General features: G+C 45.2%; 1 long non-coding RNA gene across 14 annotated transcripts in view; it reads right to left on the minus strand.

Moving 5' to 3' along the window:
• Positions 1-26,966, minus strand: part of LOC126037654 (uncharacterized) — a 48,339-nt gene that overhangs the window by 12,572 nt on the left and 8,801 nt on the right. For 2 of the 14 annotated variants that reach the window (XR_007505780.1, XR_007505792.1), the window contains exon 2: positions 1,014-14,225. This is a non-coding gene — a long non-coding RNA (uncharacterized LOC126037654). Of the gene's footprint in view, positions 1-1,013; positions 14,226-17,127; positions 17,263-24,515; positions 24,648-26,966 lie in introns of those variants that run through there. The other 12 variants (XR_007505785.1, XR_007505793.1, XR_007505786.1 and 9 more) reach the window with 12 other exon arrangements.

The raw sequence follows: 26,966 nt of genomic DNA on the forward strand, positions 1-26,966 counted from the left end.
GATACTCATTAGCAAACTGCTTAGCACAGTGCAGGCTTCCTGAAGCACTGTGATGAACAGTCAGGGGTGCAAGAGGACCCCAGGCAAAGGACTCCAACATCACGAGCATCACATTCTCTCTGGTTTTCAGACATTGCCACCACAAATAAAACTGGTATTACCAGCTCTGTCTTCCTGTCCAAAACTACAGCTTTTGGGTTCCTAATTTAAGGGCATCTCCTGCCTGCCCTTCCCCTGTGTTTGAGGCATGCTGGCTGCTGGTTCTCCAGTCTCAGTGTCTTGGAGTAAAAGGCAGACCAGTCAGACGCGCTGTTCCCAGGATGCTTGGAGTCATCAGGGAGCATTTCAGGTAACAGAGGGAAGAATATTTCAGGCTTCTTCACCTGAGAGAAGGGAAGGAACGTGGAGGAACCTCTGAATGAAAAGAGCTGGATTTCACCTATTGTGAAGTACTGTATTATAAATTGACCTAACTCAACTGCTCTCACTTCTGTAACCAGACAGATCCTCTCTCCTGCCTCAGCTATGCTGTGTGTTTCCAGGAGTCCCGTCCCTCTGCCGTTGTGTGTTTGTGTATCTATCTCCCCTGTGCAACGGGCTTTTCCCTGCACCTGCCGGGGGAGCCCTCAGAAGGGACCCCCAGGGCCACCGCCGCATGGAGGTGGTGGGTGACGGCCAGGAGTAGAGGTGACGGGGCCAGGCTGAGGGAGATGCTCCAGGAGGTGTTGGGAAGAGAGTGCATTAGCTAAAAACCAGTCACTAGGAAAGAGACGGGGATCTGTTTTGGGAATGGCTACGAGGTTTGTTGGCTCCAGGGTCTCCCAAGCTGATTAACTTCTGGTGTGGAGCAGGCTCATTTGTTTACCTTCCCGGGAGATGAAAAACAGAGTGAGATTTTGCAGCACTCAGATTCCCTGAATTTCTTTAAGATTTTGATTAATCATGAGGCATTTTGGCAGGCTCCTCGAATACTCCATAACCCCTGTTTAATCAGTCACCGTCAAAGTACTTACTCTGTCTGGTCTCAACTGGCATGGCTCGACTGCGCAGGGGGACTGGTGGGCCTCAAGGTGCTGGGGGGCAGACAGCTGGCTCTGCTCAGGGTCCGTGCCGATATCCCCTTGGTTTCTGCAAGGGGAGACCGCATGACAAATGTCCTTACAAGGATGTAGAACACAGAATAACCTTAATTTGTATTCTGTGCAGTCGCTGTTGGCTTGTAGGGCTCAAGGGATAAAAAGATCCAGACTGCATGGACCTGGAGGCCATCACTGTTAAAAATGGAAAATTATGCTGTCAGTATTACAACTGTGAGAAGTTGTGGAAGTGTTGCCAGACACATTATAAAAGTGGGGATTCACTGTCCCTTTCAGCTCCCCAGGTGTCTCTGCCATGCCAGGTGAATGGACAGTGGGAGACTCCGAGCTGTCTGTGTCTCCATTAGCAACTTAGTGCAGATCAGGATGGGACGTTTGAAGCAAATGTCTCCATGTGCAGTGCTTTGACTGTGATCACAGAGGAGTTTTGGAGGATGTGAATTGGACCCTTTCAAGCAAACAGGAATGTACTCAACGGCACAGGGGCATTTGGTCCATGGTATCACATACAGCTAGTGCAAAGCAAGACCCCCTTGAAAGGCTTAGTGCCTAGGCATGGCCTTCAGCACAGACACTTTCCACTCTACAATTCTGCTCTCTGGGTGATGCTAAATAGAGATAATGTCACACAGTCAGTGCTGAATTGGTCAAAAAGATGGATACCTTTTTCTTGTCCCCAATGCATGGTGAAGGGCTTGTTTAGTGCAAGAAGGTGCTGGCTGGTACTTCTTGTTAGCAAAACACCTTTCTTGTGTTTTACTGAGATGGCAAAGCTGCTTCACAAAAGTGCACAGAAAGTGCAAACATGATTTGCAGAGGGATCTTTTTTCTTCTACAGAATGGATGCTGTGCTTCATTTTCCCTTCTAAACCTTTCCTTGTCTAAACCAGGAAACTTTAACATTCTTCCTTCCAAAAATATCAGAAGTGTCATCTGGCTCATAAAAGCAACTCTTCTTTTTTTTTTTTGCATTCACAGCAAGAAGCTGATGAGCAGGTTCCTTTCTGATGTATGTCTTGAAGACCCTGGGTGACTGGTGTTGTACTTAGATGTTAAACACAGAGTCAAAAGTATATAGTGGATTGCATCATCTTAAGTCTTGAGCATTTCCATCAGAGAATGATATGGCCATGGCTGAGAAGAAGCAAAGCTCTTGCCGAGAGATTCAGTAGATACTGACTGCTTATAGATTTCCAGAACAAGCCCATTAAAACAAATATCTCCGTAGAATGAAATATCTTTGGGATCATGTTTCTGAAACAGTAAATGACAAAGTATGTTTCAGACAGTGACTTGACTGTCCAGTGCTTTTCCCATACATACCAAAGGCAGTCTGTGCACTGCACAGGTATTTGCAGATATCAACAGATTGAGTTGTTCCTTGCCTGTCTTTTAGGTGGGGACATGGGTTTCCTCTTGACATGCAGGTGTTTTTTAGTGAGCCAGGGATTTTTCTGATAGGTCCGTCTTGCATAAGCTTTTGATATCCTATCACCTTCAGACACCCACTTTCCTAAAAAGAAGTGCTAACCTTCCTAATAGCCTAATAGTCACTCAAAGATTTACCCCATATGTCATAACATAAATTGATTTTCCTCTGCTATCCTCTATACATCCCAAGTCTTGGGTGACCATTATGGGTCTTGGTTCATTTCTGTAGTTCCTGCTGCTCATAATGTCTTAGAAACCAGTTTCCCAGAGCAAGGTCTGTGGCATTGCCATGCAAGAACATTTTCCTGTCATTCTTTTGGGAATTCTCCAGCAAGTTGTATGTGTAAGAAAGTCTTCTGCTGTTTTACTTCTCTGTTTCTCTTTCAGGCAGAAGGCAGAGTAGCATGTAAATGTGTAGCATTTACACACTAACTGTCGTCAGATTTTAGGTGTGCTACAATCATTCTTTCTGCCAGTGATAAACCAATTTGTCTCTCATTCTTCGTTACAACTGAACGACATGAGAATAGTAATGATACAGTCAATGAATGAGCAACTGAGACAGTTGCAAATTTCATGTTAAATGGCATTTAGTTAGTCATAAAAAAGGCCTGTTCAGATAACCAAACATTCAGTTAACTGCCATGCAGACAGCTTGCAGTGGGTGTCCTGCGATCCCTTTTTCCCACAATTGCTGAGTAACCAAACAACTAAAGGACCATTTTCTTTTAAGGTTTCCTTCATGGAGGTATTAATTAGTTAAAAAAGATATTGGAATATTAACCTCTAAGTGGCACGAAACCATTATCCAAGGGAATACTCACATGCTCTCCTCCATGAAACCCCATGTTTATTCTGCAGCTGTCAGAAGTAGGATAGGCATATGTGATATGAAAGATGCTGAAGGGATGATCACTCAGCTTTCCAGATCAGACCTGGAGCTGGTCCAGACAGATGTACAGTGAGACTTTTTGTAGCCAAGAGTCATACAGCTGGCATTGATTTTTCTCGACGAACTCTCAAGCTGCTGGGACAGACTGTCCATACATGAGTTCAACAACTGCAGTGGAAGAAAATATTCCCCTTGTCTTGTTGCTCGTTCAGATTGCAGACCATTCAGCAGTTTTCCTGTGTACATCTTCAGACTAGGGAAACATCAAAACTGTGCTAAGCCAGTGCCACTTAAAAACTCTCAGGAGCCAGTGGAAAAACCTTGATGAGTAACTTGTACGTATGTGAATTTTGGTATTTTGATGCTGCCATCTTCCTTCCTCTGCTGGTACAGAGCGCAGTAATTGCACTGCCGCGTAAGAGGAAAGGTAGTTGAACCAGCAAGAACAAGAAGTAAGAAATACACTATTCAGTCCTCTCGCAGCTCCTGCTGTACAAATACTGCTGTGTCCCCTGTTTAAATGTTGATGATACTTTAAAGTGTACAGCAGCCTAAGCTCCCTCATGTGCTGTACTGTTACTTGCTATCTATCTGAAATGGTGAGATGATATGAGGAGGGAGTGATGATCCTCAAGCCTTCAAAGACTGGAAACACCAACTTTAATAGGCCATCGAAAGTTTGGGACTTCCCTGAAACTTACCTTGAACCAGCTTCAGCTCATCAGTCCTCAGTTCTGGTTTGTATCTTTGTGGGAACTATCGCAACAAACCAGCACACTGGAGTGGCTCTGCAGCTCTGATCTTGGTTAACATATCCAACAAAGCAACAGAAAATGATGGGGTTTGTACTCCTTTTTTAGATTCTTGGAAGGGTTTGAACCATTTTGTTGTGTGCGAAGGGGAAGTTTCCAGTAGAACAACAGATCCATGGTTCCTAGATCCGACCGCTTTGTTAAGAAACTAGAGGCGGGATTCAGCTCATGGATCAGGACACTTATGCCCACAGGTGATCCAGGTGTCTAAGCCCCATTATGGTCCTTAGTGATCTAGTCAATACACCAGTTGAGTCGAGAGGCATTTCAACTAGATGCCTACTTCTGATCACCAAAAACTCTCCAACTCCTTTGATATATTGACCAGATTGCCACTGACAGTAGGAGGATTTCAGACACCTTCATCTCTAGAGACCCCTGCTCTTAGGTGTCTGGCTCTGGGGCCTGAATTCCACCTCAGGATTCACAGCCAGATCTTGCTGCCTTCTGTGCGCAGCCACCAAGTGGGCCTGGAGGCTGGAGCACGCGCACTGGCCACCACGTAGCATCTTGAGACATGAACACCCATGTTATAGTCCAGAGCAGCTGTCCACGTGCATGCTGTCACCCCAACAGACTTGTAGTTACAAGCATCAGGTAGGTCAAGCCACAGTGCAAGAGCAAGAATAAGAGCATCAAAATCTGGACCTCAGGTTGTTGATGGTAACTGCAAAGTCCACTGAAAAAACTGGAAACAAGAAATTGTCTTTTAAAATTAATAAAATATGCCACCCACATTAAATAGGCAGCATAATACAGATTTAAATGCATCTGATAGACTAGAACTAGATGGAAAAATCAATTATATGTTCTACAGAACTGAAATGGAGACCTGGCTGGAAGTCTTCCAATGGAAAGATTTTTCTTGCAAAATGCTGACTACAGTTAACTGTCTTGAGGATATTTTTGGCCTTCAATTAAAAAAAAAAAAAAATCAACTGAAGAAGAAAATGGAAATATAATTTTAATAACATTGAACATTTTTCTATTTTGATATCACCATTCTTTCTCTTTGTATTATAAACTATAACCTCTTCCCAAAAGCTTCTTTCAATCAAAGTCTTCATTTTTGTTAGCACAAGATGTTTTAACCATCTTGTATTTTTCACAATTAGGATTCGTTTGCAATATTCATTCTGGAATGAAGGAAACTTCAAAGTTGTAAAATGCCCTCTGCAATGAAAAATATAACTCCTGGATTAGCTGTTACTTTCCTCCACTGAAATAATCTTCACTTACTGGCTTGTTCTTTTATTTATATGAGGACATATTTCAGCTTTTGAAAGCAAAGGACAGTTGTTGACTAGGACATTCTTCTCACACCTCACAATATGTCTCTACAGGAATGCAAGAAAATTTTACTTTTTTGATATATACCATGTTCCTACAAATACTTATATGATAAACATGTGTCTAAGTAACTCAGATTTATTAAACTTTGCCAGAAGGTTTGAGAAGCTACATTATATTATTTATTGAATTTATATTTACTTTTTCTTTTATTTTTTCATCCCTAAGACTCAGGCTGAAAATTTCCCCAGTCTATATGGAATCCCTAATGAAGACAAGCAAAAGATTTACATTTTTTAATCGTGTGTCTGGATTTTCTTTTTAATTTACGGGAATAGTAATGAAAAATTACGCCCCTGGGACATGCACAGTACTTCTTCAACAGTACATCAACAGGGACTGCATATCTGAGGATAAATAGATGGAGAAAACGACTGCTTGACAGATTGCAGGGGAGGAAAGAAAGAGAAGAAGCCAAAGAGAGCTGGCATTTCCTCAAGAAATGATAGTAAGGGCACAAGGACAAACATCCCACTTAGGGCAGTGACTAGCTTGGCTAAAACAGTGGCTTTGGACACTACAGGAAAACAAAAAAGTGGAAACTATATTGTGTGAATTAAGCATAAAGTCTGAAAAAGAGAGTCAAGGCTGAGGCAAGTGAGAGGCAAGAGCAGACCAGGAACATCTCAAAAGGGGGCATGACCATGGTGGCTTTGCAAGTGGTAGTGGCCTACAGTGTTTGGGACACTGAGTTCATACAGAGAAGTAGCATCTTTATCAGACAACCTGCGATGGCTGACAAAATGCATGACCTGTTAGACATGCATGTCCTTCCTGAGGAGACAACAAAGATCTCAGCACACATCAAGTAGCAGCTACAAAGAGACACCTAGAGGAAGAAGAAGCCATTTGATAAGTACACTTATAGAAAGAAAAAGGTCAAGGAATGCCCTGCTTCACAGCTCAACAAGGTTACAAGTGTTGGCAAAAGACTTAATTTTATTGTATATTTTTTATCAGTCTTCACTGCAACCAGCTAACCAGCATGATTCATATTAGTGAGAAAAAGGCTAGACTTTGGCCTTTAGTAGTTAGTTTTAGTCCTCTGGATTTTTTTTTTAATCAATAGCAAGGAAATAAATAGCACTCAGCATGGATTTGTCAAGAACAAATTCATGAAATAAAGTGAATCTCATACTGTGGTGGGGTAGCGGGCCTTGTGGGCAGGGGCAAAGGGCTCGACTTTAGCCAGGCACTGAATGCTGCATCTTGCCATTTTCATAAGCAAGGCATGGAAATGTGGTGTTGATAGGGGGAGTGGACATCTTTGAGAGCAGGCTAGACAAATAGCAGCAGGGAATGGCAAAATTTTTGGAGGACTGGGAAGGGCTAAGGGATCGTTGGGGTACCTTCCCCTCCATTTTTCTATGTTTCTGTGACTTTGTATGCACATAAATTATTTTTATTATTACCTGGTTGTGCATTCTGCTCTTGCCCTGCCCTGAATCCCATGCTGGTTTTCCTTGTCTGATTGACACTGAGTTCTCCATAGTGCCTGTTGAATTATATTACAAGTGTTTCTTAGTTCCAAGTGGCATCAAGATCTGACAGCCCCTTTTTTCTTTAAAGTCATTACATGTGATGACACAAGGGAGAGAAAGGGAATTGTTATTTATCCCCACTTTGCAGACAAGAGAAGCCAGGCTCCACAGAATCCATAGCAAAGCTGGTAGCTGAACCCAAATCTCCTGGATCCCCACAGTGTCTTATGTGCACGACTACCCTATTAATCCTGAGGGCAGGACAAGCCATCATGAACCATTGACAAGCCTCACATCAGCAATTGCCGCCTTCTCTCTTTCCCAAGATAAGTGAATACAGGAGTGATTGGGCTGATTCTAAATTGTGAAAGCCCAGGAAATACTCCTGGGGCTCGAACAGCCCAACAAATCCAAAGTTTAGATCTCGGCATTGCAAACTAATGAGCCTTTCAAAGCTCCCCTCAGGTTGTCTGGAGCCACTCCCCAGCCACAGATTTAATTCTTTCTATACACTCTGAAAAATGTAGTCTATGTAATATTCTACCCACAACTTGGCTTAAGGCTACTTGAAGCTATTGTTTGGGGGAGGGGGGTGTCTGGTCAGTTAATTATACCTACAATTGGCAAAATACCATTCCTGATGTAAAGCTACATGTGATGTGTCCCCAAGCCAAATCACATACGATCTTAGGCTGGAAAGCTAGTAGCTAGCAGCCAAATGCAGCAAAAACTGAGCTCTGGAGGTATCCCCTGAGCACGTGTAGGCAGCAGCCAAGACGAAATGAGAGGACGCCAGAAGGGCAGTTTTTATGGCAATCCTTTACTCAGGCAAAACTCTCACTGGTTTTAGGGAAGTGAAGGCTTTAGAGCTTGGATTTGCAGTGCTTATAGGCAGACGACTGTGAATCCAGAAGCCTCCCTGAGGAAAGACCCCCTCTGTGCTACCTATTTACGATGGAGATGCTAATACTAGGCTGCGCTGCTTCTCACCCCACCGCGTGACGCATGGCTGCCCGCCCCAGGTGCAGGGGAGAGTCCCCCGGGGTGACCAGGACCGCCAGCAGCATTGGCACCTCTGATGGCCCAGCGCTGCCCACGTAAAGCCACGCAGGAGCTTGGAAGAAGCTCTCCTAGCTGCCTGCACGTACACAGTGTGTAACATGAGGCAAAATGGTTCCAAACGAGCCTCTCGCATGACAGCAGCAGGGGCAGAATTGTATGTCTGCAGGTCTTGCTTCCAGCAGCAGCTGGAGGTGTGTTGGCTGGTGGTGTTAGCTCCAGGGTCCAGCAGCACGGAGCCGAGCCCTCTGCACGCCTCCTCCTCACACGCTGCATCACCAGCCCCAATGGTTTGGAGAGGTGAGAGGTCCTCAGGGCAGACACCCAGGCACAGGGAGACCCAGCTCCCGCAGGAGAGCTGTCCCTGCAGGCAGCTGGGATCTGCTTGCAAGGGCTATGTGCCTCTGCAAATTCAAATTAAAATGTAAACAAGGCTCCCAAAGGCAGTGCAGAGCCTTCATCTCCTGCTGTTCACGAACCCCACCTGTACAGCAGCCCAAGGTGACAGGGAATTTTCACTCAGCGCTCCCCTGTGATGCCACAGAGATGGACCAAGTGAAGGCCACCAGCTTTGCAGGTCCGTGGTAGTCATGCTTCACTGTGGTTGGGTGGACCAGAGGAGGGGAAAAGGGCATGGACTCAGAGCTGGCCACAAGGTAAAGGGCAGGCCAACTCCAAGAATTCCCTCTGAATTCATGCGTTTTCCTGGGAAACCACCAGAATTGGCCACCAAGGCCTTTCCCATGGGAGAGAGAGACAAACAGCCGTGTCTCTCCTCCCAAGTGACAACCAGCCAGCAAAACCCACACGGATGCTTGTGAACCTTTGTCTTGCAGCCCACACTGGGAGGGACAATTCAGGCCTAAGCAGTTATGAGTTTTAGTGAATGCAATAAGAAACCAGAACTGAATAAAAGCTAACCAGAATGGAATAAAAAATATTTGCATTTTGCAAAGTCTGAGGTGAACCGTTTTTTACGTTTTTCACAATTTGTGGAATGTTTTCAAAATATTTCAACTTTCTGGTAGTTTAGCTTTGAGTTTCTTACTTGCTGCCAAATACAATAAACTAAGTGGTGGCCACGGGGTAGCACTTTTCCTTATTTTTCACTTTTCCCTTTGTTACACTAAGCTTTCAAGACATCATAAAAAAGTGGAAGTTTTGAAAATTTAGAGAGTGGCAGAAGGAAAATGAAAAGAAAAGTGACGAGTGGGGAGAAGAACAGGGGTTGTTCAAGAGAAAAAGATCAACAGGATCTGATCTGGCAAATGGGCCTTTTCTCAGAAATCTGAACAGACTGAATGGAAATTGCAGGGCCACCCTCACTCAGTTTGTGTAGCCTCTGACTCCACTGGCAGATCCACTGTACAGAGGCTTGAAATGATTTTGTGCCACAATGTTTGTGCCTTAATTACAAGTGCATTTCATGCCATACATCAAAGAAGTCTGAGGCAACTTCATTTGGCCAATTAGTCTGAGATTGGGGCCAGTCAAGTCACTTATATAAACATTTCAGAGCCAGCGCAACCCGTTTCCTACTTTGCACAAATAAACCCCTCTTTTCCGTAAAATTTTGAACACAGAGAGAAAAATTGGCTAGAACAAGTCCCTTGGTAGAAAGGCTGCTTTCTACAGCTACTCAAAAGAAGGTGTTTTACAAGCAAAACTGTAAAGTCATATAAAACAACGCCCCAGCCCCAACAACAAAACAGGGTGCACTGGCTTGCTGCTTGTGCAATGGCAAATTGACGTGGAGGGGAAGCCCAGAGATGGCTGGATCAGCAGCAGCCAGCACGGTGGCAGTGCTGTTCCAGGTGGTCCCTGGTGGGTTTGGGGACCGAGGCTGGGCAGGCACCGCTGGAGGGCTCGCGGGGGACCGGACAGCCCTGCAGTGCAAAGCTGCTTTCCCAATTTCACAGCTGTGACTGGGCTCAGGCTCAGGTCCAGCTGCATACTTCAGTAGTAAAGTTGCAAATATAACATAGAAATGCAGAATTTTTAAAACATATTTTATCTTTTCCTGCCTGCTTTAAAAAATTATGCAACAGAATGTTTTGTTTGTAGAAAATAATAGAAACTTGACCACTGCTTTATATTAAAACTTGTCACTCTTGCATGATGCAGGATGGAGTCCACCATGATGTGGCAAACAGCAAGGGGAGAGGAAGAGGAAAGACATGACAAAGGGGTCGGCATGTTTGAGCATTTACTTCTCACCAAATTAATCTGGAGCAGCAGTGTTGCTGGGAAATAAAATAATGTAAGAATTTACACGGCAACATCTGTTTCAGTGTCAGAATTCATTAGTGAGGAAAAGGGGAACACAGGTACACCAGGGGGATTTGCAAAATCTGAGATTACAAGCAAATGTGTCATTCAATGTCCGTTATTTTCTGTTTCTTGCAACTTTGCTCAAGAGATCAAAAGAATTTGAGTCCAGCTAAAGAGTGTATGCGAGGCTTAACAGTATTATGGTACTCATTATCCTTCATGCAATCCTCTTTAATGATTTGTTCTGTGGCCATATACAGGATCACAAATGCAATAAAAGTGGGAAATGTTGAGTTAAAGCAAGGGTCTGGCACGGTGATGTCATCTATACAATAAACAAATGTCAATGCAGGGCTATAAATAATCTTTTTATCGTAATCTTGAATTGATCCGGTACCAGATGTATACACACTTCATGAAAATTCCTTAGCTTTGAAGAAAGAGGACAATAACCTGTAATATAAAGTTGGATATATTTATATGTATGCTTCTCATGGGTAATACATGTTACAGGCAAGAGGGCACAGGACCCTTGCCTTTCCTGCAAACAACACCTATACCTCTGTCCCAAGCATGACACGCTCCTGTGAGCATGGAGGCTAAAAGAATCACTCTGGGCTGTAAAGATCTCTCCAATGACAGGTAGGTCCTTAGACGCACAGAAAAATCTTTATAAAGAACGTTCCATTTACTGTATGAGAGAGACCTGTTCTAGTTTACACAGGGAAACTGCCAGGTTCAAAATGCTAACTATACCCCAGCACACCTGAGCTTTCCCTCTGTACGACACAAAGAGTGAAGTACGTTGTTGTGAAAAATCACATAAACATACATCCACACTGAAACAGCAATCTCGGGCAGCTAAATCTGTCCTTTTGTTCCAGGCCTCTTTTTAATTCTGTTTCTACGAGATATTTCTGTCCAACAGAAGCTTTTACATTATAACAATTGCATTTAAAAAGAAAAATATCCCGTTGCATCAGTCGAGCAGTGTCTTGGGGCTGGCTCAAGCCAATGACAATCCTTCCATTGACGTCATTAAGCTTTTATTCAGGCTCTTAATCTGCAATCAATCAACCTTAATATTATTCCTCGCAGAACTCCATGCCTTCTCTTGGTGATAGAAAAAAAGCAAGACCAAATGCTTGTCCCAGCTACCAGTGCTGGCAAAATCGCCTGGGTCATGATTACATTTTCAGTGACCCTCACTTAGGAGTTATCCTGAAATGCACTGTTTCGCCTTTTCTCCCTCGTGTACATTCTTCTAGCTTCATGTTTTGGCTTTCGTGCTATACTGGACTGTCCCTGCTGATCTAAGCTGGGGAGCCCAATCCTGTGGTATCTCAACTGCTGCTGGGGACAGGCAGCCTGAGCCATGGGCTGGCCCCAGGGGCATGCAGTGCTTCCCAGAAGCAGGCTCTGGGATGTTAAATCCTGTGGTAGCATCAGATATTTACTAATGGTGCTGAGAAGCTACATGAGATTGTCAGGAAAAAAAGACATATAAGCCCTAATCTTCCTTGGCCCCTCCCAACGCTGTGTTCAGTACATGTCGTTAACCTTTCCACCTCTGACGGCTATAGCCACGGCTGCATTTTCTCATGGGGTAGTGACTCTGCACAGGCTGCCATGACAAGGAGCATCTGTCTAGGGGCTCTGATGATAGGGACTTTATCTCTTGTTATGTTCTGGTGGTCTTTCTGGTATAACTTCATCATATGTCTTCTGTTAAAGGAAAGGGAATGGGTGCTCAGCTCTACCCCCATGGGGGTGGTTGCACAGGGTTGTCTATAGACAGCCCAATAAATGTCATCCCCCCCACCCTACCCAGGACTATGATATGGCTGTAACTGGGGTGAAGCTGGTTTCCTCATTGTGCAGCAGAAAAGAACAGGCAAAAAGGAGGAACCAAAACGTAGGGCATTATCAGAGGTGTCTGAAGCGTAATCTGGGTACACTGGACATTGAGAGGTGACCTGGAAGAGGAGTGACAGAAGGGAAGTCTGCACGCCAGAAACAAGTTCAAACACAGGCAGCGTGGAAACATGCACAACAACGACTGCAGAGGTGCCAGAGAGTGCAAGCTCACAGGTGGGAAAGGTGGCCTGCCGCTTCCTATTGCAACTACATTCACTTACATTTGGAAAAATCATTCAGCAAAGCCTTGGCTGTACTAGCGTCAGTGCTTAGGTGTCCCTGAAAGAATAAAAATTAACCAGCAATCCCATGAGCTCAGAGAACGTGGAGAAAGGTTTTAACCTTAGACTTTAAAACCCAGGGCATTCAGGATTGCTCCTGGGGCTTGGGACAGCAGAGCTACAGGTATCCACCTGTACCTGAAGGTGTCAGAGTCTTTGCCCAGTGGCTAAGCTGGAGGCCAAAGGGGAAGATTTAGAGCAATACAGAGCACCCAGATCCAGACTTCAGGTCCACATATCTAAAGTAGACCAGGAGCAGAGCAGGCACCACTTCCAGGTCTCTCAAGCCTTGGTCCCACACCTTATTCATGCTGACTGCCTCATTCAAGCCATGGATTGAGGGGTGAACTGTGCAGATTTGGGACAGGAAAGGAAACTGTCGTGGGACAGGGGGATGCAGGGCTCTGGGCTGGTCTGCCCTGCTAGCAGATGGCAGCCGTCTCTCAAACCAGTGAGGAAACACTGCCCAGCACTGGTTTTGTGATCTTGAAAGGTGGGAGTGCCCCAAGGGCTGAACGGGGGGGTCAGGGAGAAAGGATAATAGCAGCTTTGCTCAGAAGCGTGCTTAAACTGCTGATACATCTGGGTGAGGGTAAAGACGGTCTGGGCTTTCTCACAGTAGGCTTTTTTTTCCTAGGCAGTGGGTCTGTCCAGCCCTTCACCGGAGAGAAGTGCTGCAGGCACTCAGAAGTAAACAACTGGTTCTTTCTGTTTGGTAAAGAACCTTGCTGTATGAGGAGTAGCTTCATTACAAGGCTAAAGATTACATACTTGTAACCTAAGACTTAATTTGTGATGAAGCCATAAATTAAATTATTCTCATCTCTCATCCTTCATCATTTCTGGGAAGATATAAGCAGATACACGTCACAGCTAGAAAATGAGGAGTAATTGATGGAGCAGCCAGAGGGCTTTGTTGTAGCCACATTCATTTTGTGCTTGTGAATTATGCCAACAACAGCAAATATATTTACACACATTAGTAGCACATTCAGGATAATCTCTGGGTGTGTAAAGTATGTGCAGGTACTCTGATACTATATATTCTGCAGTGATATGCTGTATCAACAACACACGTCTCTGTTTCTGAATTACTGCTGAATATTCCAGGTGCTCTATAAGACTGAAGGCACTATAAATCACAGGAGAGCAATAATTTTAGCCTTTCACAATGAGAAACCTTGTTCTGGAAAACCTTTCCCTCTCAAAGGCCCCCTCTTGACTTTGGGTGGTTTGGGCTTGCAGGTCTCCCTGCTTTTCTAGGCTAGAATTTACAGATAGAAACTAGAAAACAGATCTATGTCTTCAATATTTACCACAGGTGTGAACATAATATAACGCTAAGGTAATAGTGCCTGGCCTGGAGGGGTGAGACCTTTCCTTATATGACTTATAGCCACAGGAAATTAAAAAGTTTAAGCTGAGGAGGAACAAAATACATTACGTGCAGAATTGTTTCTTGTTCAGTATTGCCAGTCCCTGGCCTCAGGGGACCTGCTAACAGCCTGGCTGCTGTCACGAGGGTCCTGCCGTTTTGGGTGTCCTTGGAGACTTACCATCTGGACACGCAAGAAATGCAAATGTCACTTCACAAGACAATTTTCTTGCCCTCAGCACTGCAGGAAGAAAAAACCCTGGAAAATATGAAATGAATGCAATTAATGACTCAAAGAAATTGAGAGGAAAAAGTATCCAAACTAAGTTATTGTACAAAATACCATGATTTTTAAATCAAATTGATGGGGTCTGACTGACCAGCCTGTATTCAGAGGTGCGTCAGTCCTACAGCCAGAGAGGCCAGTCTTTCTCCAGCATTATAAAACTATTAAAAATGGATGATTCCCTGATTTTCCACCCTAATAATGCAGCTTGGCCAACTTAAGTTGAATGGATCTTCTAAGTAAACAGCTGTAAAGCACTGCTGATTGCGTTGGAGCTCGAACGTTCCTGTTCAGGCCATGCAAACCAGAGCTCCATCAGAGAAGGAGAGGGACTACAACCTGCCCGGGAAACGCAGGAGGGCTGGGGGGACGGCGGGGCCGCCCGGCACGGGAGGAAGGCTGCTCTGCCCGTGCTGAACCAGCCACCCTCAGCGGGTCTGCCCCAGTTTGCACGAGCAAGCGGTAGTTGCTGGAGTCAGCTGTGACATGCAAAAGCTTTTGAGGAAAATCATGGCTGGAGCTCTGCAGACAGCTGCCTTGTTTCTGACTCACTGACTAACTAGAAAAAGAAGAATCGAAAAATATTCATCCGTCTGCATCCAGCGAAGGAGGAGGATTAAGAAGCAGTGCCTAGGGCCCCGAGGTACCTGGACAAGCATTTCCGCAGAGGGGATTAGCACAGCCGGGCTCATGAGCTGAGTTTCCAGCTGATTTGCTTCCCCCATCTCTGGCCCCCCTGGGTCAGGACACCTGCAGAAAGCTCCCGGAGCGCTGCGGCCAAGCACCCGCTCTCCCGCTCCCGGCGGGGCTTCTGCCTCTGGGCAGAGGTGCCCACCAAGCCGGGGCAAGCTGCAACTCGTCTTGACCCAAAAACTGATGGCGGGGAGAGGGACAAGTTTTTTAACTGGTCCTGTCCAGCCTTCTGTTCCCAGCTACTAGAAGGTAAACTAAGAAGGATTGGGGCTGTGCTGTTATTCTTCTGGAGAGATGCTACTGACGTCTGGGCAGCCTTGGCTGGCAGCACTTTCGGATTTCTATTCTTACATTTGTATATTTTAAGCTCAAGAAAAGCAGCTGAGGCCACTGACTAGGTACTTTCAGCAAATCCCGGGGCGGGGGGAAGGGGGGAAAAAACACAAAACTGTCTAATAAAAGTTCCCTTAGAAGGCGTCTATCCCAGCACGCTGCCCTGCTGCCCGCCTCCAGCACGCCGGCGCTGGGCGATGCTCAGCAAGGAGGAGGGCGTTGGGACGGGGATTGGCACCGCTCCCGCAGCGTGGGCTCCTGCCTCCTGCAAAAGGAGATGGGAAAGCAGGGCCAGACCTGAAAAGCTGTGCTACTCCTGTGGTGGCTGCAACCGGAGGCCAGTTGCTGACCCTGCCGAGCTGCGTCTTAGATGAGTTCTTGGTTTCGCCTCTGCAGGCACCGCATTTCACAAAGGCATGCTATAAACTCAGCGAGCATGTCAGCGCGGCCTGAAGGCAACCAGCAGGGAAACAACCCCAGGTCTGTTTTTTTCACTCTTGCTAAATATATGGGCGGTGACAGGTGTAAAATTACACCAACCAGGCAATAACTCAGACCTGTTTGAGTGCCAATTATGTGTCTTTTTACAACATTGGGCCTTTGCCTGAACACATCATTTAGGAGAAAAATATGTTGTAAAAGTGTATTCATTCAAAAGAATGCTATAAAAAATTATTCTTAATATTGGTCTCACTTGTTTAATCTTCAATCTTTTTCCCTGCTCCTCCCCCGTTCTGGGATAAATGAGCTCTGGATGCCCTGTGTTGCATGCACAATCTTGTAGAGTTAGCGAATAGGCCATTGAAAATAAATGTACATAAATCTTAGCCATGTATGGTCTCCAGCCAGGGAAAATGGCTTACAAAACCCAGAAAGATGACCACCTATTAAAAAAATGCTGCACACTATTATTTTGATGGCAGGGACTCAAGCTATGCAGCATACAGCACAGTTTACAGAAGAAGAGTCTGCTAATTTATCACAACAGCTTGGCAGGCAGAGCAGCTCGCTGCCTGGGGCACATGGTCAGGCTGGATTATGCCCCGGTGCCAGTGGTTGCCACCAGAAGTAAGAGTTTAGCCTGTGTGATTTGGTTAATAGCAACTAAAGATCAGGTGGAGATGGGGGGATCCTGCCCCTAGAGCATGCAAGTGCGGATACTGTCCTGTGCTAACAGGGATGCTTTAGGTATGAATTCATTTTCCCACTTCACAGGTGGAACCACTGCCTGCTCTGAAGCCTGGGGGACTTCTGTGACCAACCAACGAAGCCCTTCAGTGGTAGAAGGCTCAAAGGAGATAGGCAAGGATGGTGTGCTCATGAAGCTCAGAAAAGCATGTAGGAAGTGACCGCAGCTGTCGTAAAGAAAGCTGAACTTATCACAACACAAAGGGGACTGGAGGGTGGCCTTTGTTTTAGATAAACAGCTGTTATCTGTTGAGTGGGTCAGCTGGTTGTGTAAATGGCCTTCCCTAAAATAATCCTTACGGAGTATTATCTTCCTCTGCCAGTCAGACCAGCATGGGGGAAATGTATTTGTGGCTCAGCCCAACACAGAGTCTAAAAATTAACCAAGATGAACCCTGAAGAGAGCAATGGGCCTGAGCTGCCCTCAGCCAGTAAAGGGTGTCATGTTTGTATTGCGATCCAACTGTATATCTCATTTGCCGTATAGTGTTTGTGTTGTGATTTCAGTATGTTGCTGTAGCACTGTTAAATCAGAATCCCATGCAATGTCAAATACCTACAGATAAGTAAATTTGATATCGAACATCAAACCCCCCTTGTATGAAACATCTAAAAGAACCTGGTCAGAGGGTACTGGACTCATGACCATTTCATGCCTTACCCTCACCAGGATACAGGCTTAGGAATTGATTTCCTAAGCATTTTGGAGCATGTTACTCCTGTCAGTAGAGCTGATGATTCCACATTTTCTGTAGAGGTTATCACACTTGGTGTCACTGCAGTTTCCAGTATTTACCTGTAATTTCCCAAGCCAAAGACAATTAAGAGAACTAATGTGAAAGCACAACTCCTTCGCATACTTCCCAAAGCATTGCACAAGCCTCTAGAAACCTTCTCATCTTCAGGCCCCCAAGTTTCTACCCAGGCTCTTCTCCCCCATTTCCTTATCCCTCAGGTTACTCACACTCAGGTATTGGGACTCAGAAGAGCAGAAAAATCGTGTGTTTATTATTTGTCTATGTTCTGTACAGCTGAAGGGGGAAGGCTGCACCCTTGTTCTTGAACAGAAGCATGCAGAATGATTCAAAGCATGCCCATGCTTTTATTTACATATTTATAATTATATTACACAATATAACAATGTCTTATAATGTGTCATTATAATAATATCTTTGAGTAATTTTTATTATTACATTTAATGGTATATTTTTATATTTAAATGTGTATGTTTATCTTTTTTAGCCCACTGGTGGAAACACTGGACTAGAACCCAGAAGCCCTAAAATAGTTGAAATGTATCAGATGTACATGGAAGTGCTTTCTCTTGTGGCACAGACATATTTATAAGAAATCATTTCACACATACTGTTATGCTGCTGATTGATAGACATAGTTTTCTTTTGCTGACACTGTATTCCTCAGTCTGTGGAAGCCGTTTCTTTCCTTACAAGCCCTGTTTTACTAACACATCAAGCCGTTTAAAAATCCGCAGTGCAAGCACAGTCAAGGGGTGTAGAGCAGCGTAGAAATCAGGACAAGAAGAATGCAGCCAAGTCTGGGGCTTGCACAGATGTTCCTGTGCACAGCTACGTGTAGTGCTATGATTAAAAGAGGTACCCCTTTTGGTAAAGGAGCTGCAAAGCAAGACTCAAAGGTTACACGTTCCCACGTATGGGAGAAAATGCACATTTGTTAACAAGAAGAAATAATCTGCACCAAGTTTGAGACACGTATTCCCTGGGTTGCTAGCTTCAGCTAGCTCCTTTTAAACTAAGGTGTCTTGCGGTAGGGTTTTTGCATGTGAATTGATGACAAAGCCTGAAGTACCTGCTCCACTTTGACCTTCTCAATATCCTCCTAGCCTGGGGCCACCTTTACCCTTTCTTAACTTAATCCCAAAGCCCCAGTTCACAGCAACCTCATTCCAGCTGGGGATAACAAGATGCTTCCTGAACTCTCGGGGTCATTTCTGAGCATCATCACAACCCTTCCTTCCCTCCCACCACCATTGCCAAAGACTGAGCTGGAAGTTTATCTTTTTAGACCAATTTACATTTCAAACTCAGATCAAGGAAAGCAACAAGGCTAAAACAGATTCAGTGGAGCAATCAAGCAGTGAAAGAGGTTGCCTTTCCCCATGGGAAGAACCTGCCAGTGAGGCTCATTTGCTCTCCCAGGTGTTGCAAAGGGAGGTGGGGGGAGAGACAAGGGGGGCTCCTGGCTTTGGGACATTTATGGTTCTTAAGACTCCATTGGACTCAGATGCAGCAGATTGTTGGATGGTGCTATTGAGCACCTTTCAGAAACCTAAATAAATACAGTCAGTGTAATGGTCCAGTGGTTCTGAGGCAGTCACCAATTAAGGGCCCTCTGGGGGAAGGCCTGTGGCTAATTGGTTTAAAGAACTGACCAAACTGGAAGCAACATCAAAAACCAGATTAGGAGAAGGGAGGAAAGTGCGCTTGTGAAAGGAAATTTTAATTACTATAAGAGGGCAGAAAAAAGACTGCAATAGCTGCTTGTCTTACCTGTCTGCATTGGAGAGGCCAAATCCTGCAAATACACTGCCACAGATACATTCTGTAGGATGCCCTGGCATCTGCTTGGGTCTATTTGCAGGATACCCCATGAAATAATTATGGGCTTCAGGTCCATAGAGAATACTGGCATTGGAGGCAGTACAAACTCTGAAGAAAAACGCCTTTTATTCAAAAGGGTTTGGCTTGTTAGTGAGATTGGGCCAGCAGATGGTAAATACCAGCTTGTAATACAGTATAATGCAGTTTGCTGCAGAAAAATGTAGCATAATTTAATATGAGGGCAAGGAACCAATCACTCAGAGCAATGAGCAGGGAAGGGATTGAGAGTATTATGGAAAAATCATTGAAACCATGAGGCCAGCGCACAGCTGCAGTAATAAAGTCTGTCATAAAGTGGAAGGACTATAAGAGAGGAGGACTTAGCGTAGACGGTATTAGTCAGAGCCCCATCTGCTCTAAGCCCCACACCACGTAAGGGGGCTGTTAATGGCTCAGGGGGGTACAGGGCAGCTCAGGGCAAGGGCATCTATTTTACTACCAGGTTTACGGGGAGGAGGTGACCTACATGGAGGTTCAGGATCCCGCAGGATGCTCTCCTACAAGAGAGAGGGAAGTAGGCATGGAACTGAACCCAGGTTTGTAACTGTCAGGTCTTTGAGTCCTTACATAGACAAAATTTCTTGTATTTTTCACGTTTTCTGTTTGGTTAGCTCTAAATAAGGCCCAAGTAGATAGTCCGCTTTTTGTGTGACCAGCCTGCAACTCTGGACAATCCCTGGTGCCTTGGTGCTAAGCAAGCATCATATGGAGGCACACCAGGTAGCCAGCACACACGAAAGCTTCCCACCATCCTTTTCTGAAACCTACCTGCCTCCAACAAACCTTTCCAGAGAAAGCAATCATCTTCCTCAAATTCCACAAAATCTGGGCTAGTTTTCTCCAGAGAAATATGGCAAAATTTCTGAATTACTTAATACCACTATTCTCAATTTTTTGGCAAAGTTCTTTCTCAGACGACCACAATTTTCTGATTTGTTAAGCAAAAAGATTCACTTCAGATCTGAAAGTGAAGCTGAGGTTCCCCTCCTTGTGTCTCATTCCCAGCCCCAAACAGCCTGCAGACCAAGCTACGCTGCGTTACCCCTGTGTGGTGCACTCTGTTGTACCCCAGCACCCTGCACCGGGGACCATCTTTGTGTTCCGTGGGGTTGCAGAGTGATGAATGAGTGCAGAATCTGACTGAGCAGGTATTAATGAAGTTTAATACTGTCTTTGGCCAGCCACAGTGACCACCACTTGATAGCTGAAGAAACTGTTACATTCCACAAGAAACCATATAATTAAACCTACAGGAACCTTCACATCAAATGCAAGTATGTGTCACTACCCCAGATGAAAGTACACATGAGGCATAGAAGGGGGGAGAGCTTTTACTGCCTCTCCTTTACAAAGGCTTATGTGTTTGAGAAAGAGGCTGAGCAGCCAAGGGGAGCTAGCAGAGAAGATGTAAAAGAAGCCCTTGACATAAAAACACCTCAATAGTGCAACACAAAAAGCTGTGCAAGAAAGAAAGAAAGGGTATCTGACTGGGTTAGAGGTGTAAGGAAAGAGATTATCCCCTTTTGTCTGATTTTTCCTGTGATTTGTGACCAGTGCGTACCCTTAGTGCATTAATAGAGGTGCATCAAAAGAAGTACATTCCTCATCACCACTTTTCCTTTTAACGGAAGTAGTCCACCCATCCTTCATTTGGCTAAAAGCTTAGGGTCAAAAAGGAAGAGCAGTACTGCTGCTACCTGCGATGCAAGAGTGCAACTGAGCCTCTGCACCATCAACACGAAACAGGAGCATGTGAAAAAAATTTTTGCCATTGAAGCCACTAGACCGGTATTCTGATTTTGCACATGGAATATATCTGCTAAAGAAGCAGATGCCAATTTTATACAGGCAATCTTTAGAGTAAAACCACACTTGAAATAATGAGGGAGTGGGGAAGTGCATCAAAGGTTGGAATGAAATTTCACGTTACCATGAATAAAGGCTAGCAGTGCTCTGGATGCCTTTGGAGCTGAATCTGTATGATTTTCTCATAAATAATTTAAGCGAGCACAGTGGAGTTTTGTGCACATTAATTCACTTCCCACAAACAGAGAAACGGGAGGCACCCCTAACCCTCTCCCTCTCCTGGACCCAGGCCCAGTTACCCGAGCGCATGTCCTGGTTGTGTGTTGAACGGCACAATCTCAGAGCCGCTCTGAGCCAAACCCCATCTTCGCTCGTGTGTTCAGCATCCCTCATAACATGGAGCCCACTGCATCCCCTGCAGCACAGGGGCCACCGCGACAAGCCCGAGTCCACTTGCCGACCTCCAGAAGGTCCAGCCGGGAGTGTCCATAGCAGTACCTACCAGACCTGAAAGGGACAACGCAACTGTCCTCAAACCACTTCAGAGCAAGTCTTTCTGTGTGCTGAAGGTCAGGGTCCCAGTTTGCCCAGCAATGTGGTCTCCCCTCTCCTGTCTGTCTTTACGGCAAGCTTGATTGGTGCCAGGGTTACAGCATTGAGTTGAATGAGTGTGGTTTTGCCAGCTCTGTGCTCTGTCCCCATGTCCCTGGGACATCCTGGAGTATATTCCCCCCTCCCTCCGAGCTGCAGAAGTGGAGCCACGTTACGGCTCTGCAGCCGTGGGGTGCGGGTGAGGCTCCTGTCCTGGATGACCGCTGGGGTATGGTGCCGTGGGAAGGCTGGATGCACTAGCCTGCTCCCTGAGCATTTTGGCTTTGTACCCCTTTCCAGGCCAGCTAGACCTAGTGGAAAATGGCACTCACTTTGTATGACCAAGATTTGCCTCAGAAGAGGGGACACGCTAGGGATAGAGCATGCCAGAAATTATTATCAAAACTGTGAGCCAACCTGGACCCAAACAATTTTAACTGGAGACACTCTGAGCTAGAAAATACAGCCCTAATGTATGCTCAGTTGTACTTGCCATAACTTTGTTAGTACTATCATCCTGAAATGGGAAGTGGGACAGTGTAGGTGACATCTTTCGCTGTGATTTTGTGATGACCACAAGATAATATTTTTACTGCTATATTTTTACATTATGCTCTGCTAGTGACTTCCCCTAAAATAATGAAACAGTAACAACAAGATTTAAGGAAGTGTAAAATATTATTTGTTTTTAACCTGTATTTAAAAAATAAATAAATTACTTTTTCCAGGTGGATTTCTTCCGAGTTCCCCTTGTACAGATAATTTTGAAAATGGCTGGGTTTATTTGTGCTCAGAATGCTCATTTTTAAACACCCATATTTCCTGAAAAACAGGAATGTGAGGTTTGAAGAGTCAAACTCTGAGTGACAGCCCAGGTTTTGCTGTCGGGGAACATCCCTTCTCTGTAGCCTTCCTCAAGACCTCCAGGACAGCAAAGGGAAGGCATCAGCCATGAGATCTCCATGGAGTTGAATCTTCCTTGTGTCTGCATAGGTTTTCTCTGTCCTGTTATCCGTAACAGCAGAATCTCCTTACAGAGCACACATGTGGGCTACTTGGCCATTGCAGTAGGTAGCACGCAAACCCAAGCTAAAAGGAGAGTCCCGAGGAATGTCCAGCCTGGGCAGAGGGTACCACTGCTCACTGGTAGTGCCAGCTGGTTACGCTAGTGCCTGGGCTGCATCTGAGTCCTCTTTATATGAGCACTTTCCATTTGGACAGTACAAATAGCCAGCGTTGGTACAGATTCTCATCTGGAGCGGGATCACACCTTCACCAGTTAAAGTGGAGTCCCAGATAGGGTTCAAGTCATGCAGGCTGGAAACAGCATTCTTCATGAAGTTGCTAGACGAGGGCAGCTACACCTTTGCCTCCTTCCCCAGCCCACCACCTTCACCATGCTGCCGAGCGCAGCACCTCTCCATTTCTACCCTGCATTTCTGGTCAGAGGGGTACCGGAGAGGCAGGAGGAGGGCTGGCTGTCACTGCCTGTGCTGCAGTCAAGCTGAGGGCAGGACTGGGGAGTAGAGCCACAGCTACAAAAACCTCCTCTGGGCCTTTGTCGTGGTTTAACACCAGCTGGCAACTAAGCACCACGCAGCCGCTTGCTCTCTGCCCCGCGTCAGGATGGGGGAGAGAATCGGAACAGCAAAAGTGAGAAAACTTGTGGGTTGAGATGAAGACAGTTTAATAGGTAAAGGAAAAGCCATGCATGCAAACAAAGCAAAAGAAGGAATTCATTCCCCACTTCCCATGGGCAGGCAGGTGTTCAGCCATCTCCAGGACAGCCGGGCTCCATCACGCCTGACGGGGACTTGGGAAGACAAACGCCATCACTCCCAACGTCCCCCCTTCCTTCTTCTTCCCCCAGCTGTATGTGCTGAGCATGACGCCGTATGGTCTGGGGTATCCCTTGGGTCAGTTGGGATCAGCTGTCCTGGCTGTGTTCCCTCCCAAGTTCTTGTGCGTCCCTAGCCTACTCCTGGTGGGGTGGGGTGAGAAGAAGAAAAGGCCTTGGCTCTGTGCAAGCACTGCTCAGCAGTAACGAAAACATCTCTGTGTTATCAACACTGTTTTCAGCACAAATCCAAAACAAAGCCACATACTAGCTACTCTGAAGAAAATTAACTCTATCCCGGGCAAAACCTGCATAGCCTTCTGACCATGTAATCTACATTTTGCCTTTTGTACATCCAGAATCGCAGAGGGGTTCAGGCATGGGTGAAGGATCTAGTTTAGACATCTGCCTGCTGGAGGCATGCCTCCCTTCCCACCTCGTGCTGAGTATATAGTAGGTCCTCCTTCCTCATTAACTCTGGGAGAAATCCATGGGTGCAACTACTAAAGCTCCTTAAAGCTGCCAGAGGCAACAGAAGTTGTCTTTAGGTCAGCAGTTAGTTCGGTTTAGCTCCACTCTGCCTCCAACACATCATCATGTCCTGATCAGATATCTGACAACAACATGGGGCTGAATGGGATCCCTACAGAATTGGCAGCCCTTAAGGGACTTTTATTTTATCAATGTACTTCAGGATAATTACTCCAAACAGTTTTAAATGAGGCTAAGAAAAATACCTCCACCCTTTATTTTAACTGCAGCTGCTAATTTGTAGCAGTTCTTGAAACAATGGATCCTTGTGTGCTCTAAGAAACTTTGATCTGGCGTGGGTCCTTTCCTGAGGAGGGTCTGAGAAGAAGAAAGAAGCCCAGCTCATTCCAGGACAAAACAAAAAGCTATGTTCTTAACCACTCAGCATTACATTTAGACTCATTTTGGAACATCTGCATAATCCAAGTACAGATCAAAGCCTGGATGCCTGAAAATATTCCCCTGCCGATGAATGTAGGATTACAGTGACTCCATACATCACACGACAGGTGGTGGGATACAGAAGGATCACATTTCTGGAGCCACTTAGGATGCGCGCCAGGCGGAATTTCACACATGAAACAGATCAAGCAAAAGCACTCTTGAGCTCTGCTTTGAGCAATGTAGAAACCTCTCAGTCCTCACCTGGCTGCCGCTGCGGGCCAGCGGTGGAAGGGGCTCCGGAGCCAGGACCTGGGCCTCGGTGCTGGGCTCTGGGGCTGTGCTGTGCTGCCGGCACGGCAGGGAGCTGGCTCCGGATCAAAGCATCCCAGGCTCATCTAGGTAAAGCACTTGAGTCAGGGAGCTCTCAGGTACAAGCCATATGGACCTTATCTTAGGGCGCTGTGCTGGCTGATCTGCAAGTTACAACAGTTAAGGTAATTAAATTGTTTCTTGTCAATGAATTATAGATCCCTTGAGGCTGCTGCTGTCAATGATGAGAAAGATAGTGGTGACTGTTAACGGAGCCAAGGTTGGTAACAAGCTGCCCTCTAAGGAGTGTTCCACTTTGGGGGCAGATTTTTTAGGGAATGTTCAAAAAAGAAAGATTTTCTTTATGCAGGACAAAAATTCCAGTGCCATCACAGTACATATAACAATACATCCATATATACTTACATTCATGCACATGGATAAAAATAAATTTTTTATATATATATAAAAAATATACATACTTATATATCTTTGCAGTTATTTATGTAAGGCTTTTCCCACTAGACTAGTTCACTGCAAAAGATATCTCGGGTAATGCTCTTTGCATTGCATGTGCTTTAGCTTTCGCAGCAGAAGGATCAAAAGATGATTTTCTTTAAAATTTTAACATGTTTTGAAGGCTTGTTTAATTTGCCTTTTTTGGTCCACCCAAGTTGCTGGGAATGGGATTCTGTCAGTGCAGGATGTCAAAGGGCACTGTCCTCATCAATCACAATCCCAGCACGCTGCCCCGGAGAAGAATGTATAAGCATTGTACTGCGTAAGCATAAACCCATTATAAGCAGATTTAATGGGATCTTCCCCTGGCATGAATACATAATCCTTCACTGTGTGCTGTAAACAAACAAACACAAGCGCAATCTATTTACTTTACCTAACTCTTATCAAGAAGCTTGCCGTTTGCGGTGAAACTGTGACCACTGCATGTAGAAATCTCGGCTGAAGAAATTCTCTTCTCCCAGAAAACACACAAACAAAAGTCTATGTCCTCCTTTATTTTGATGGGATGGCTCTGCCCTGCAGCTGACCTCCCACACTCGGCTGTCATCGGAAAACATAGTCAGGAAGCAACGCTGGTGTGTACCTGGACCCGCTTGGGAAGCATTTCTAATGCTACTCGCTAGACATTATTGCTAGGTGATTAAATGCAGGTTCAGGGACCCAGGCTTAAAAACTGGCCTTGGGACTGCGTGTTACTTCAGTTAGAAACAAGAAGCTGGTGTCATTAGAAAGAAATGAAAAAGAAGGATGTTCACCAATAAAATAACACCCTTCAATAAACGAGGAAAGTGTGTTGGCTCCCAGCCAGCGGCACTCACTCCAAAGCAATTTCAAGATAATGGCTTATTCATTAAGAACTATTGCTCAACAGCAAAGCAGCAGGAGTGATGTGTGGGAGTCAGAATCCCCTTTGTGCTGGGGCTGGGGTCTGGGAAGAACCTGCCACCCCGCTGCAGAGTGCTACCGGCTGCAGCCCCCTTGAGCAAGGCAGGGTAGAGGGTATGGTGCAACTTCACAGTATTTTGAGATGCAATGCCCCTGCTAGTTAGGCCTAGAAAACAGCAGCCTAAACAGCCCTGCTTTTTTAATGTAATATAAACCAAAGTGATTTTCAGAAGGATCTGCACAGAACTCATTTTGACTGCATTTTGCACTGCCTGCGATTTCCTGCTTTGTATTTTTGGATAGAAATTCTTCATACTAGGACAATATCCAAGAGACTGATTTATTTGTAAAACTTCGTACAAATGATTAAATATTAGATAAACACAATTATCTCTCAGCTAGCTTATAAATAGATGCTTCAGTTACTGCACTGCATTCCAGGCCCCAAGGAGATGGATCTCATTCGACAGCCTTAACCAGCCAATATGGACAACCTTATTAGGAAAGGGGATTGCCATGGGCCTGCTTGTGATTTCGCTTCAGTTGAAGGACTTTTTGACAACTTATTCTTGAGGAATAGTTGCCAAAAAAAATTGTTTTAAGATGTACATGAAAAAGAACAAGAGACAGAGGGGAAAAAAAAGGAGGGAGGGAGGGAGGGAACAAGGGAAGAAGGAAGGAAAGAAGGAAAGAAGGAAGGAAGGAAGGAAGGAAGGAAATAGGATTATAAAATATTCACCTTTTATTTCCATAAGTAATTAATGAGCAACAAATTTAACCACACAAATATCATTGGAACAGATCTTGGGGAAACAGAGCCCTATCTAGTATCAGTCACATTAGGGCCTCTTCTGATCCTGTCACAATTAGCAAGTAACAATACTTTGCCTGACTTAGCAGAAATGGAGGGTAGTCCTCATAGAGGGATGCATGGACTTGCCCACTTTGGAGGGTTTCATAAGCTAGAAAGCCCATCTATCTCTGTAGATTGGTTCA

The sequence above is a fragment of the Accipiter gentilis genome, chromosome 4, assembly GCF_929443795.1.
Source record: "Accipiter gentilis chromosome 4, bAccGen1.1, whole genome shotgun sequence".
Classification (NCBI taxonomy): Eukaryota; Metazoa; Chordata; class Aves; order Accipitriformes; family Accipitridae; genus Astur; species Astur gentilis.